We start from the raw sequence: 12,087 nt of genomic DNA on the forward strand, positions 1-12,087 counted from the left end.
AGTACAGCTCTCAGGTCAGACAGGCATTTAAACTTCACTTTAGGCAAATCAGGCTCAAACTAATGTGAAATTGTCCTTTCTCTATAGCCCTTCTGCTCAGGGTTTCTGCCCAAAGTGGCTATCAATGTCCTTCGGATCTTATATAGCAACTTGATCATTAATTATATTTTTCCAGACAAGGACTGTAATAAGTAATCTTTTTTTCAACCCTTGACCTGTTTCACATTCATTCACATCCACACACTCACTGCCAGTCTTCGTCTAGTGGTTATTTAGCCATTGCAGTAAGTGAAGATGTGATAACTAAGTCTCAAGGAAATACTGAATGTAGTTCTAAGGATGTGGAGTGTGTCTCAATCATTTAATTTCAGAATCAATTTTACTGGCTGTATATACAACAATGGTGTGCAGCCAGGCCTGGATTAAGAAGTCAGAGGCCCCTGGGCAAAAAGTTTTGTAGCTCCTCTTTTAATGTGCAAAGTTAAAGACAGTCATGTAGTGGTTGAGAAGTGGTTTCTCATGGCTGGATAGAATTTAGGAGGGATGGTAATGGGATAAACTTGATGTGAATATGCCACATAAAGTTATTATGGCAGATTTAAGGTCATATACACATGCTTATTCTCTCTCTGCACTTTCCAGCGGCAAATATTTATTGATGTGCAATTGTTTACATGTTCAGTTGTTGAGACTATAATCTTATCTCATAATCCATTTAGGAAAAAGTTTTATAGCCCACATACAGAACAGCTTTCAATATCGGCCTATTCTAAGTAGTAGTTAGTAGTTTATAGAATCAAAATATCAGTTTATGAATCGTCTCTTTTTCACTTTAATATCAACATCTGCCCCCAAAAACCCATATGGTCGGGCTCTACAGGTTTCACACTGATCAACACCTGTAACGTTACACATCTTCCATCATACACGATTCACACCACATGACTGCAACAATGCTCTCCTGGGCCACAATATCAATACATGTCCCTGCTTACTGTAAATTAAATTATGCAAGCACATACTGCCTCACCTCTAATCCAGTTCTATTAATCAGATCCTTCCATAACTCACACACAAACATATTTAAAGGCTACTTCATCCTCTCCTCGTAAAGGCAGCCCTCTTTCACTTAAAAACTTAATGACAGCCGCAACCCGCTGGAACTCCTCCCTCCAGCTGTTGCACTAGTTTAAGTTCACAGTCCTGCTCCCAGTGACAGAGCTCTGAAGCACTGCTAACTAACATGTAATATCAGTGCTCTGTGCCCCTGGGCCCGTGCCCAGAATGCCCATTGGATTGGCTCAGTGTGCAGCTGGCCCTTAAACTACACAGCTCCACCTAAATTCTAATGCTGAGCTAAGCTATTAAACATTGGGGTGGTGATGGAGCAGTGGATACGGCACATGCCTTTGGTGGGGTCTGACTTCTATAGCAATTGTAAGTCACTTTGGATAAAAGCGTCAGCTAAATGAAGGGGTGAAAAAAAGGTAAGTTATTGTCATTAAAAGGTTTTGCAACATTGTAAAGAAAAGTTTTACCTTTCAAAATCTACGCATATTTGCTTTGTTGCTGAGAAATGTAAAGATTCTCATGTCTGTGCAAGAACGGAGCTAGAGCCAGGATGCTATTAACTTAGCTTAGCATAAATGTTGAAAGTAAGGCTAAAGGATGTAGCCTGGACTAGTAACAGCTCTAAGTCTTAAGTGAACCATTTTTGGATTATGGACAAACCAGACTAACAGTTTCCCCTTGAAACCAGTCTTTATACTGGTCATAAAATATTGACCAATTGGACCCCTTTTCCTAGAATGATGTCATGTGAAAACTAAATGACAGGTTCGTATGATAGTGTGATTTTCTTGATCATGGTGCAGTGATGGAACCCTGGCTGCTCGTCAGTCTATGTTGTGTGTTGCTACCACACAGCGTTTGTAAAATTTACAGACCTAGGAGAATAGCTGGATTTTGGGGAGCTGTACACAGGACGCTTTAGATATGTGACACATCTCCACGCAGCATGCAGCAACTGAGCTTTGCCACAGTAATCAATATAAACTGCTACACCACCTACAGAGAAAACAAATCCCTGCTGCTGAGCCACGCAGCAAAAGTGTGAACTTCTCATTCCTCTGATAGAGAAACTGCAGGTGGTGAATTTAATGACATCCAATTCTGAACATAATATGCCAAATCTACCTTTGTTAACCTAATAATCACCCATCTTTGTTGGATCTCTGCCAGACAGGTTTTTAAGGCTATAGAAGTGGTTTGTTGTATTGGATTGCATTATACGGCCAACTGCAACATAAGTTTGTTAAAGGGATGATATTGTGTTTTTTAATTAATTAAATCACTTTTTTGTGTTTGAAGTGGTTGTAACCTTACATTAAAAAAATCCATCAGGAGTGTTTTTCTGTCACATCTGATGGCCAGTATGCCTAATCCTAGGTGAAGACTCCAGGTCTTTAGTTGGATTAGACTGGAAAACGTTAGCTTGCCGGCTAACGCCAACCAGTTGCAAACATAATGCTATAGTTTTGTGGCTTTCCACATTACTTTACCAGCTAACACGATCTGTATTACTATCCTGTGTACCACCGGTATTATGTCATAGTGTTGATTTTAGCTTGCAAGAAATGTAATGGCACAAAGCAAAGAGCGATTTGTTTTTACTAGCCTAGGGATAGTGAGTATAAATTAGGATATAAACACTTCACAAATTCAAAAGGACGAGTTTGGATAGGTCCAATGCAAAGTGTCGTAATTATATATCCAATTGGACTGAGGTAGCAGTTTTTCATTTCACAGGCGAATATCTGTAAACATCAGCATTTTATTAGGGCTGAGAAAAAGCTTTTATGATTTTGGTGAACTAACCATAAGCTAAGTGGTTTTAGAGACAAATAAAACAAAGAACTCAGTACTAAGTGGGTGACCAATACTATTAGCTAGTGTTTTGGATAAACCACTACTCATCTCTTCTCCACCAGGAATTAGAATTCTGAGTTGTAGTTACAGTTAAATTTATCCAAAGACCAACTTTGTTTGTGTCTGATTCCCTCCAGCTGCCCCTCCTCACCTGCTGTCTTTGTTCAAGTGTAAAATTGACTGTGTTAATGGGGCAAATTAACATTCACACACATACATGTGTAAACACCCAAGTTCAAGCTCTCTCTCATACACACACACACACACACACACACACACACACACACGCAAACACACACACAAAAACACGCACACGCAGAATTGTATTACCACACTGTGGATCTGAGGATGAGGATCTTCATCCGTTTCTTAGCTATGACAGATTGTTCAGGTGTAGAATCTTGGCCAACATTATCTAGAACTGTCAAGTGTAATGCATATTGTGGCCCATCTGCAACTTAAGTTATTTTCTTTTCTCATAAGAGTATTTGCTTCGAATAAATATATCATAGCAGTTTATCCCTCTGCAGTTGATTAGATATGTCCTCTCAGTTGCTTAGTTACTTGTTCTCTTCGGTAAAGGGCAGCCAGCGAAGAAGCTGCAGCAAAAAAATCATGTAGCGTGTCAAATGTTAGTCAAAGTGGTGTGTGTGTGTGTGTGTGTGTGTGTGTGTGTGTGTGTGTGTGTGTGTGTGATTTTGTTTCTTTGTTACTTTATTTATTACACATACGATCAATCTCAGATGAATCACTGAATTAGTTGTTTGGGTTTTTTTGGCTGCAGTGTCTCTGCTACTGTGAGTAGGACTGGATGTCATTTACCACTGGTTGTATCCATAAACCATTTTTCCTTTTTAGGTCTAATTAAGAAAATATACTGAACAAAATTATAAATGCAACACTTGTTTTTGCCCCCATTCATCATGAGCTGAACTCAAAGATTTAAGACTTTCTCTACAAAAGGCCTATTTCTGTCAAATGTTGTTCACAAATCTGTCAAAATCTGTTCTCCTTTGCCAAGATAATCCATCCACCTCACAGGTGTGGCATATCAAGATGCTGATCGGACTGCATGAGTAGCACACAGGTGTGCCTTAGGCTGCCCACAATAAAAGGCCACTCAAAAATGTGCAGTTTCACTGTATTGGGGGGATCCGGGGGGGGGGATCTGGAAACCAGTCAGTATCTGATGTGACCACCATTTGCCTCACGCAGCGCAACACATCTCCTTTGCATAGAGTTGATCGGGTTGTTGATTGTGGCCTGTGGAGTGTTGGTTCATTCCTCTTCAATGGCTGTGTGAAGTTCCAGTCAGGTCAAGACTCCGATTGGGACGACGAGCATGCAGATGAGGTTCCCTGAGACGGTTCCGGACAGTTTGTGCTGGAATTCTTTGGTTTTGCAAACTGAATGTTGCAGCAGCTGTCCGGGTGGCTGGTCTCAGACAATCTTGGAGGTGAAGATACTGGATATCGAGGTCCTGGGCTGGTTATGTTATACGTGTTCTGCGGTTGTGAGGCTGGTTGGATGTACTGCCAAATTCTCTGAAACACCTTTGGAGACGGCTTATGGGTAGAGAAATGAACATTCAATTCACGGGTATCAGCTCTAGGGGACATTCCTGCATTCAGCATGCCAATTGCACGCTCCCTCAAAACTTACGACGTCTGTGGCATTGTGCTGTGTGACGGAACTGCACATTTTCGATTGGCCTTTTATTGTGGCCAGCCCAAGGGTCACCTGTGCAATACCCATGCCGTTTGATCAGCGTCTTGATATGCCACACCTGTGAGGTGGATGGATTATCTCGGCAACGGAGAAGTGCTCATTAACACAGATTTTGACAGATTTGTGAATGATATGATGATGTGAGAGAAATTGGCCTTTTGTGTACACAGAGAAAGTCTTAAATCTTTGAGTTCTGCTCATGATGAATGGGGCAAAAACAAAATTGTTTATAATTTTGTTCAGTGCACAAGGAAGCCTTTTTCATATAATATATAAAGAAAATTATCAAAAATGTAGCCTTACAAGGACTTTGCCTGCAGAAAATACAGTTTGTATTTAGATGAAATATATTTTTAACTTCGAAAATATCTGTTCTAAGAGTAAATAGAGTAATAAAGTAAGTTTAATGTAAATATACCAAAACTTGTTTTTTTAATTGTACTCACTTCAATATGTACTTGGATGGTATGATCTTTTCAATTAATTTTATATTTCTGGAAAGGGAGTGCAGATTATTACATTTCAGATGTCGCATTTACATTGTAATGTGGATAGATGTGCAATGTCCCTGACAAAAATACATACAAATCCCTTCTCCTGCAAAGTTTTTCTTTCTGTAGGATTTTTGAATGTGGAAGAAAATCAGCAGTTCTGGAAAGAAAGCGTCACATTTTAATCACAAGGGACTGTCTCTAAAACCTGTGTGATGTTTGAGACTGCTGAAGCATTTTTTTTGCTTTTCAAATTAAAAATAAACAGGAAGAACAAAAACACAATCAAAAGGGAAATCAGTCAGCAACAATTTAATATACCACATACTTTTAATGCTGTTTCTTTCCTTGTTTCTCTTCTCAAACAAGTTGGAGCTGGAGAGTTCAGAGATGATTCAACACTAAAGCGTCACTGCAGAATAAACTAGGTGTTAGAGATGCAGATTGAGTGTGAATAAACAGTACAACTCCTCCTGGGAGGAGGCAGAGGGTCCAACTTATACAGCAGGACATACTCCAGAGCTCCACAGTATCATATTTTGTCCTTTCCATCTTTAAATCATGAAAGGGTGAGTAAGATTTAGAGCAGGTTAAGAATAGGATCTGCTTACACATGCATCTCTTGGAGGAGACATGAAAATAATCAAGATGCCATCTTGATGTGGCCTGAGCAGCAACAACATGACAGCAGAGCTGCTCTGCGCAGCCTGATCCCTCCTGACATCCCCCACTGCAGTTTCCTTCCCACTTTGCCACAGTCATGCTGACAGTGAGTCACCAAAATACCAAACAGACACAGGTGAGAAACAAACCTGGCGGATACATGCCAGAAGAAAATGACACTTGCTGGCTCAAAGTTTCACTGTACATCATCAGGAAAACACAGCCCGAAATGGAAAACTGGCAGAAGCAGCCATGTTTGATTAATAATGAGCCAAGATCAAGAAAGACACAGTTTTTCATCTGTGTTTAAAAGGACACAGTGACACAAACATAATGTGTGAGATGTTTTACTATGTCAAAAAAAAGAGATAAAAGCCTGTTTGTCACAATATCAATATGGGTGTATGTGTGTGTGATAGGGGGGGCTTTCTATTTTTGTCTCCTTCATATGGTTAACTGTCCAAGTCTATCCCTTAAATTGACTTTCTAATGAGCTTTGTAATGACTCGCTATAAGCCAACATCTGTCGTTCAAACAAGGGGTGAAGCTTTGGCTGTGACATGCTGCTCATTTTGACTATATCAGTAAAACCTATGTGAAAAGCATAACTAAACTTTTGCACCCCACTTTATATTATGCAATGCAATCCACACACCAGACCTTACAGATTGTGTGCTGCAAAATCGCCATACATGTATGTAATTACTAGAAATATTGCAGTGAGAACCTTTAGTAGTCTGAAATGAGCACATCTGCTTTTTGTTAGATTCAAATAAAAAACACACATGAATGCAACACTGCTATGTCCTGAATGACTGAAAACGCATGTCATGCTACCGATGTAGTAAACACCCATCAGCTCTGTGTAAATTAAAACAAACAAAACTATTAACTATTTTCAGGACACATCTTGCAAACTAATGTCTTTGCTTTAGCAGCTAACTTTTGTGCTTTTGTAAGATGATTGATCAGAGGCCAGTGTCAGAATCAGAACAGCACAACTTGAGACCGCAGGACCTCAGTGTCTTGCTCAAGGACACTAGATTTTAGAGACGGCTCTCCAGTTGAAGGACAACATGCCTTTTTATTATGCTGCCCTGCAGGCAATGTTAAATAGATTTGGAAAATCAGCCCTCATTTTGGGTCAATAACCAGGCTGCTCTTTCCACAACAGAAGAGATGAAATTTGCCTTTCAGATTTGTCACTTTAAAAAAGTGACACGTACTGTTGCAAAGTGCTTTCACAGCATGAAAATATAACTCAAATTACTGTGTCCTCTCGAGACCTTTGTTATAAACATGTGCATTTTTATTTTGGAATTACACCACATTAGAAAGTTTGTATTTGTATTCACAAATAAGAACAGTGTTGATTAGTTGTCATCCACACCCTGGTTCCCTGATTCAGGACAAAACAGCTGTTCAATTGACAAAAGTCAACATTGTTGTGCAATTCAATTTGCAAAATTGTGCACACATGCACAAGTCTATTCCTCACACCTCCACAGGTAGCTGTAAATGGATGTTGACACACACCGTTTCACCTTGTGAGGAAATAATCCATCACACACCAATGTACAGTGTAGTGTGAGACATATGGGTATAGTAATTGATGACACAGAGGTCCAATCTGTCATTTTGGGCTGTGTGAACCTGTTTTTTCATGCTGGAATTTAAATGGGGGAGTTTTCTATTCGAGTATGCTGTACTGTATGAAAAGGTCAACTTGTCCTCTTGACCTCTGAAATCAAATATTTGTTTATTCTACACTGAAATAAACACACAGAACAATGATCTACATTCTCAATTTTGCCTTTTACATTTCCATATTCTATCTAATATTAGAAAAGCTGGATGGAATCTAAAACTCTACCCACAAACAACAATGTTTAAGCAGTGGGTTTGATTTAACAGCTGGTCAGAGACACAAAACGTACAGTGTATTGGCATTCCATTAACTTCAACAGAGAGAGCCAAGCCAAAGAAACTCCAGTTATTCAATTACCAAAGAAGACGCAAAGGTCAAGGTATTAGTCTTCTAACAACGCCTCAAAGAGTTTATGCAAGCAAGGAATAAAATGAGAGATAAGAAGAGATACCAGGTGTTTGGAGGACATCTGATGTAAGAAGTTAGTAAAGGCACTGTTATTGGTCTACTGTGGAGGATGGGTAACTAAAAATAGCAAACAGCATCTCAAGCAGAGAGGCACCTTAATTAGTTGAATGGTTGAAGAAATTATACAGTCAGCAGCGCCATGAGATCAGAGAGGACCTGGTTTTAAATAAACTATGGTGCCCGTCTACAGTTTCATCACAGTTTGTGTAATAAAAGAGCTAGTGTCCTTTTACTGAATTGGATGTCTAGAGGAAACTCTAAACCTACTTACCAGTTCTTTCTCTTCACTGCCAAGGCTTGCCGACTGTATCAGAATCACTTTTTTTTTTACACTAAAGGTAGAGACATTTGACTTGATACTGCTGCAGGAAAATGTTGAGAAGTTACAGTGATACAAACATATAATCCAAATTTCAGCTAAATGTTGTGTTGACAGTTTACAGGGATCAGCGTTGCACTTTCTGCACTGTTAATCTGTATGCCATATTCTTATCTTTACCGCAAAGCTCATGAACATTCTGCACAACTAATCTCTGCATGTTATAGATAAGATTTGGGTTTTCACTGGTAGACTGCACATGTCAGTTAAATCTACCTGATAATCATCAGGAAGAAAATGTCTCTCTTTAGCATTATCTCCTTGTAGTATCAAAAGTTACAAAGATCAAGCGTCTCACTTCCCCCAACACACAACTACACAACAGTAAAATGCTGCACTGTAAGTTCAAGAAAGTTTTATTATGCAAGTCAGGTTGACTCATGAGGATGAAGGGAAGAATGTTGGTTAAAAGATGCACCATATTGGCTTATTCATTTCTGAAAACATCAAGCTAAATGTCACTGAAAAGGTATTGAAAAGATAAATTTTTAGGTATGCACCGAATGTTCGGCCACCTAAATTATTATTTGGCTGAAAATAGCAAAAAAAGCACTTTCGGTGTTCGGCCTAATAAGTCAAAACAATGAAGAAATTTTACCTTCATGTTCAAGTCTTCATGTTACGCCATACGAGAACCGCATCCAACATTAATCATATTGGGCGGGACTTGATGAATTTAGCATGAGGATACACATGTGACAACGTGCCGTTTTTAAAATAAGGTATCTATATGGTATGGAAATAAGATTAATTGGATTATATTCACAGAAAGAATAAAACATATTACATGCGCCCATTAAAAGTAAACTTTACTTTACTAACCATAGTCTCTCCAAATCCTGTGGGAAACACTGTGTAACAAGCACATCACACCGCTTCTATTCAGACTGCAGCCAAGATATCGCATGTATTCCCCCCCCAATGCCAGTTTGTGCATATTCAATATGTACCTAGGAACCTTTGCAAGAACTGGTTTATGCCTAATGTCGCTAATTTGCATCATACCTAATTTTAAATCTATTCTATGCACTATAGACAAATTAATAATGTCCACTTAATTTAGCATCAGCTTGAAAGCAAAAACACAGATAGTTAATTTTTTAATATAATTGTAAATACAGTTGAAACAATGTCTTTTTCCTAAATAAGGGAATTTATTAAGGATTTAATTATCCATTCCAAACACAAAATCGGATGTTTTGACAAGGTAAATGTATTCCTGTCTGAATTGTATGATATCAAATCTCTTTCATACTTAGTATGGGTGTCTTTGGACACACTTATTCCATTACTTCCATTACTTTTGTCCAAAGTGACGTACAAATGAGGTACACTCAAAGCTAGAGCAGATCACGGAGAAGCCCTCAAGAATAAGTGCCACATTGCTAAGTTCCATGTTCCAGTAAAAATAGCAATCTTTTCAGCTAAATTACTGCCAATACACCAGATTTTCCAAATAACCGCAGCTTGTGTGTACACTCTGTGCTCAGTGGGATTTGAAATTTCTGTAAACAAACCTTTAGATTGTCAGCCTCTTGGGCTTCTATGCTGCATTTTAAATCATTACCATATTGGATTTAAGATAGTCTGTTGAACTTGTTTACAGAGCAAAACAGGAAGATTATTCTGTGATTCCTGAGCAAACTGGGCTACAGCTTTCTGGTAATACCAAACAGAAGAAGAAGCATAAGCAAGAAGAAAATGTTTTCACATGGATGTGGAAAAATCCCTTGCACTCCACAAAATCATTTTCTCCATACAACTGTTGAGAAAACTGTTGAACGGACAAAAAAAAGCTGTCAACAAGGTCAGTTGTTACAAAGAAAGAAAACGTTTTTTGCTTGTGCTGGGAGAAAAATTCTCCCATTTATCTACTTCAGGGAGGCCAAAGAAAAAAATAGGGCAGCAATCAAACGTTATTTTCATTATTGATTAATATGTCGCTTATTTTTTCCATCAACCATTCAATCAATTAACTGTGAGAAAATACATAATTTATGCCATTCATATTTATACTTATTTATTTATAAATGTATAATCAATTTCAGCACTACATTTAGCAGAAGAACAAGGAACCATTTATTCTGATTGTTAGTTTTTTTATTGATTCAATTTCATATTAGTGTAATTGTTCATTTTCATGAGGGGTCATAAGGGGTATTGTTTGGCCTTTATTGTGCCATGTGTTTTTTTGACACAAGCACAATGCCTTGTATATTTCAATTTTGTTGCCATCTTGCAAAATAAATCCCTTATTACCTTTCCTGAAAATAAGACCTCACTGAAGTTTTCATGTAGCATCTTTAAGCTCCATCTGTCACACAGATAGAGAAAGTTCAACTAAACACGTGAAGAATATTCCTTTACATATAACATGTCCTGTGTGTAACCTGCAGCTGTAAATTCTCTCCGTTTCCCTCTCCTGGTCTAATCCCTTCCACACAGAGAATCTGCTGCTGCGGCTTTAATCAGCAGTGTGGAGGCAGACTACTAAAACCACAACACAGGAACCCAATGCAAACAGCTGTGTTTTCCCGTTTTCCTCCCCATCATTAAAATATGCTCCCAACTACTGCATGGCTGCCCTCTGCATGTTTGTGTGCAGAGACTTGTGTCAGAGTGTATAGATGAGCTTGTGTGCATAGGATTTTGTGTAGGGCTGAACGATAAATTGCAATTGAAATATTATCGCGATGTAATAAAACGAGATTTTGTAATCGCAAAGGCTGCGATTACACTCTGACACATGACACCCAAGAGGAAAGTAGTCTGCAGTCTAAACTTTGGTGTCACACAGGGAATGAAAGTAGCACCCACCACCCGCGGATAACGTGGTGGTGGTGGTGGTGGTGGGTAAATCGTCGGGCCATTTGCGGCTTTGACAGACAGGAAAAATGCACAACACAAAGACATGTGTAGTAAGATTAGCGTATTGTGGCGATCGGCACCTGTGTCACACACACAGCCACCAGTCAGCTCAGGAAATATCTGTGAACCGGCACTTCAAACCAAACTCACAAGTCCGAAAGAGGCACAGTAATATACACAGTAAATACTGTATAACACACTATGGTGAACTTTTTCTTGTGGTCTGTAGGTAGGCCGATCTGATGATATTATATCATGTTATTTAATGCCAGGACTTGACTGAAATTATCTTTCTTATGTTATTATAATTTGATATCTTCTCCACCATTGCTTATAATAATAATTCTACCTAATTCATCATAACACAGGCCTGACCCACAAGAAAGAACAGTTTATGTTCTATCTATCTAATATTATGTTGGTCATACTATACACTGATTATAATAATATATAATCAGAATAATACAGAAGGTAAAGGGCTTAAAAATTAATCACATATTAAATTGCAATATTGGTAAAAAAAAAAAAAAAAGCGCAATTAGATTATATTCCTAAATCGTTCAGCCCTGATTTTGTGTGTGTTTCTGTTTTTGTGACACCATAAAGTGATAGTGTATCAAAGAAAAAAAGATATATTCATTGTGAATGAATTGTGGCTGCAGTAGCTTCGACATCAGCTGCAGTGCCTGACCTTGTGAGCCGTTTTCTCATTCCCAGTATGTTATTGTTGAAACTTTACAGCTTTATCAGGTACTTCCAACAATTCTGGACCTAATAATAATTTGAAATAATATTGTTACTAGCAGAGATTTGTTTTGGACAATTACTTATGCTTCTACTTAAGTATGAGTTCTGTACCTCTGATCACCGGGTATTCAGTAAAATGAAAATGAGTATACTGATCCACTTGCACC

At 38.5% G+C, this 12,087-nt stretch overlaps 1 protein-coding gene across 2 annotated transcripts in view; it reads right to left on the reverse strand.

Moving 5' to 3' along the window:
- Positions 1-12,087, reverse strand: part of htr4 (5-hydroxytryptamine receptor 4) — a 182,647-nt gene that overhangs the window by 109,168 nt on the left and 61,392 nt on the right. The window lies entirely within an intron of this gene.

This window comes from Micropterus salmoides, unplaced genomic scaffold, assembly GCF_014851395.1.
Source record: "Micropterus salmoides isolate LMB-PRFRI ecotype aquatic unplaced genomic scaffold, ASM1485139v1 Ms_hic_scaffold_5, whole genome shotgun sequence".
In the NCBI taxonomy this organism is placed as follows: Eukaryota; Metazoa; Chordata; class Actinopteri; order Centrarchiformes; family Centrarchidae; genus Micropterus; species Micropterus salmoides.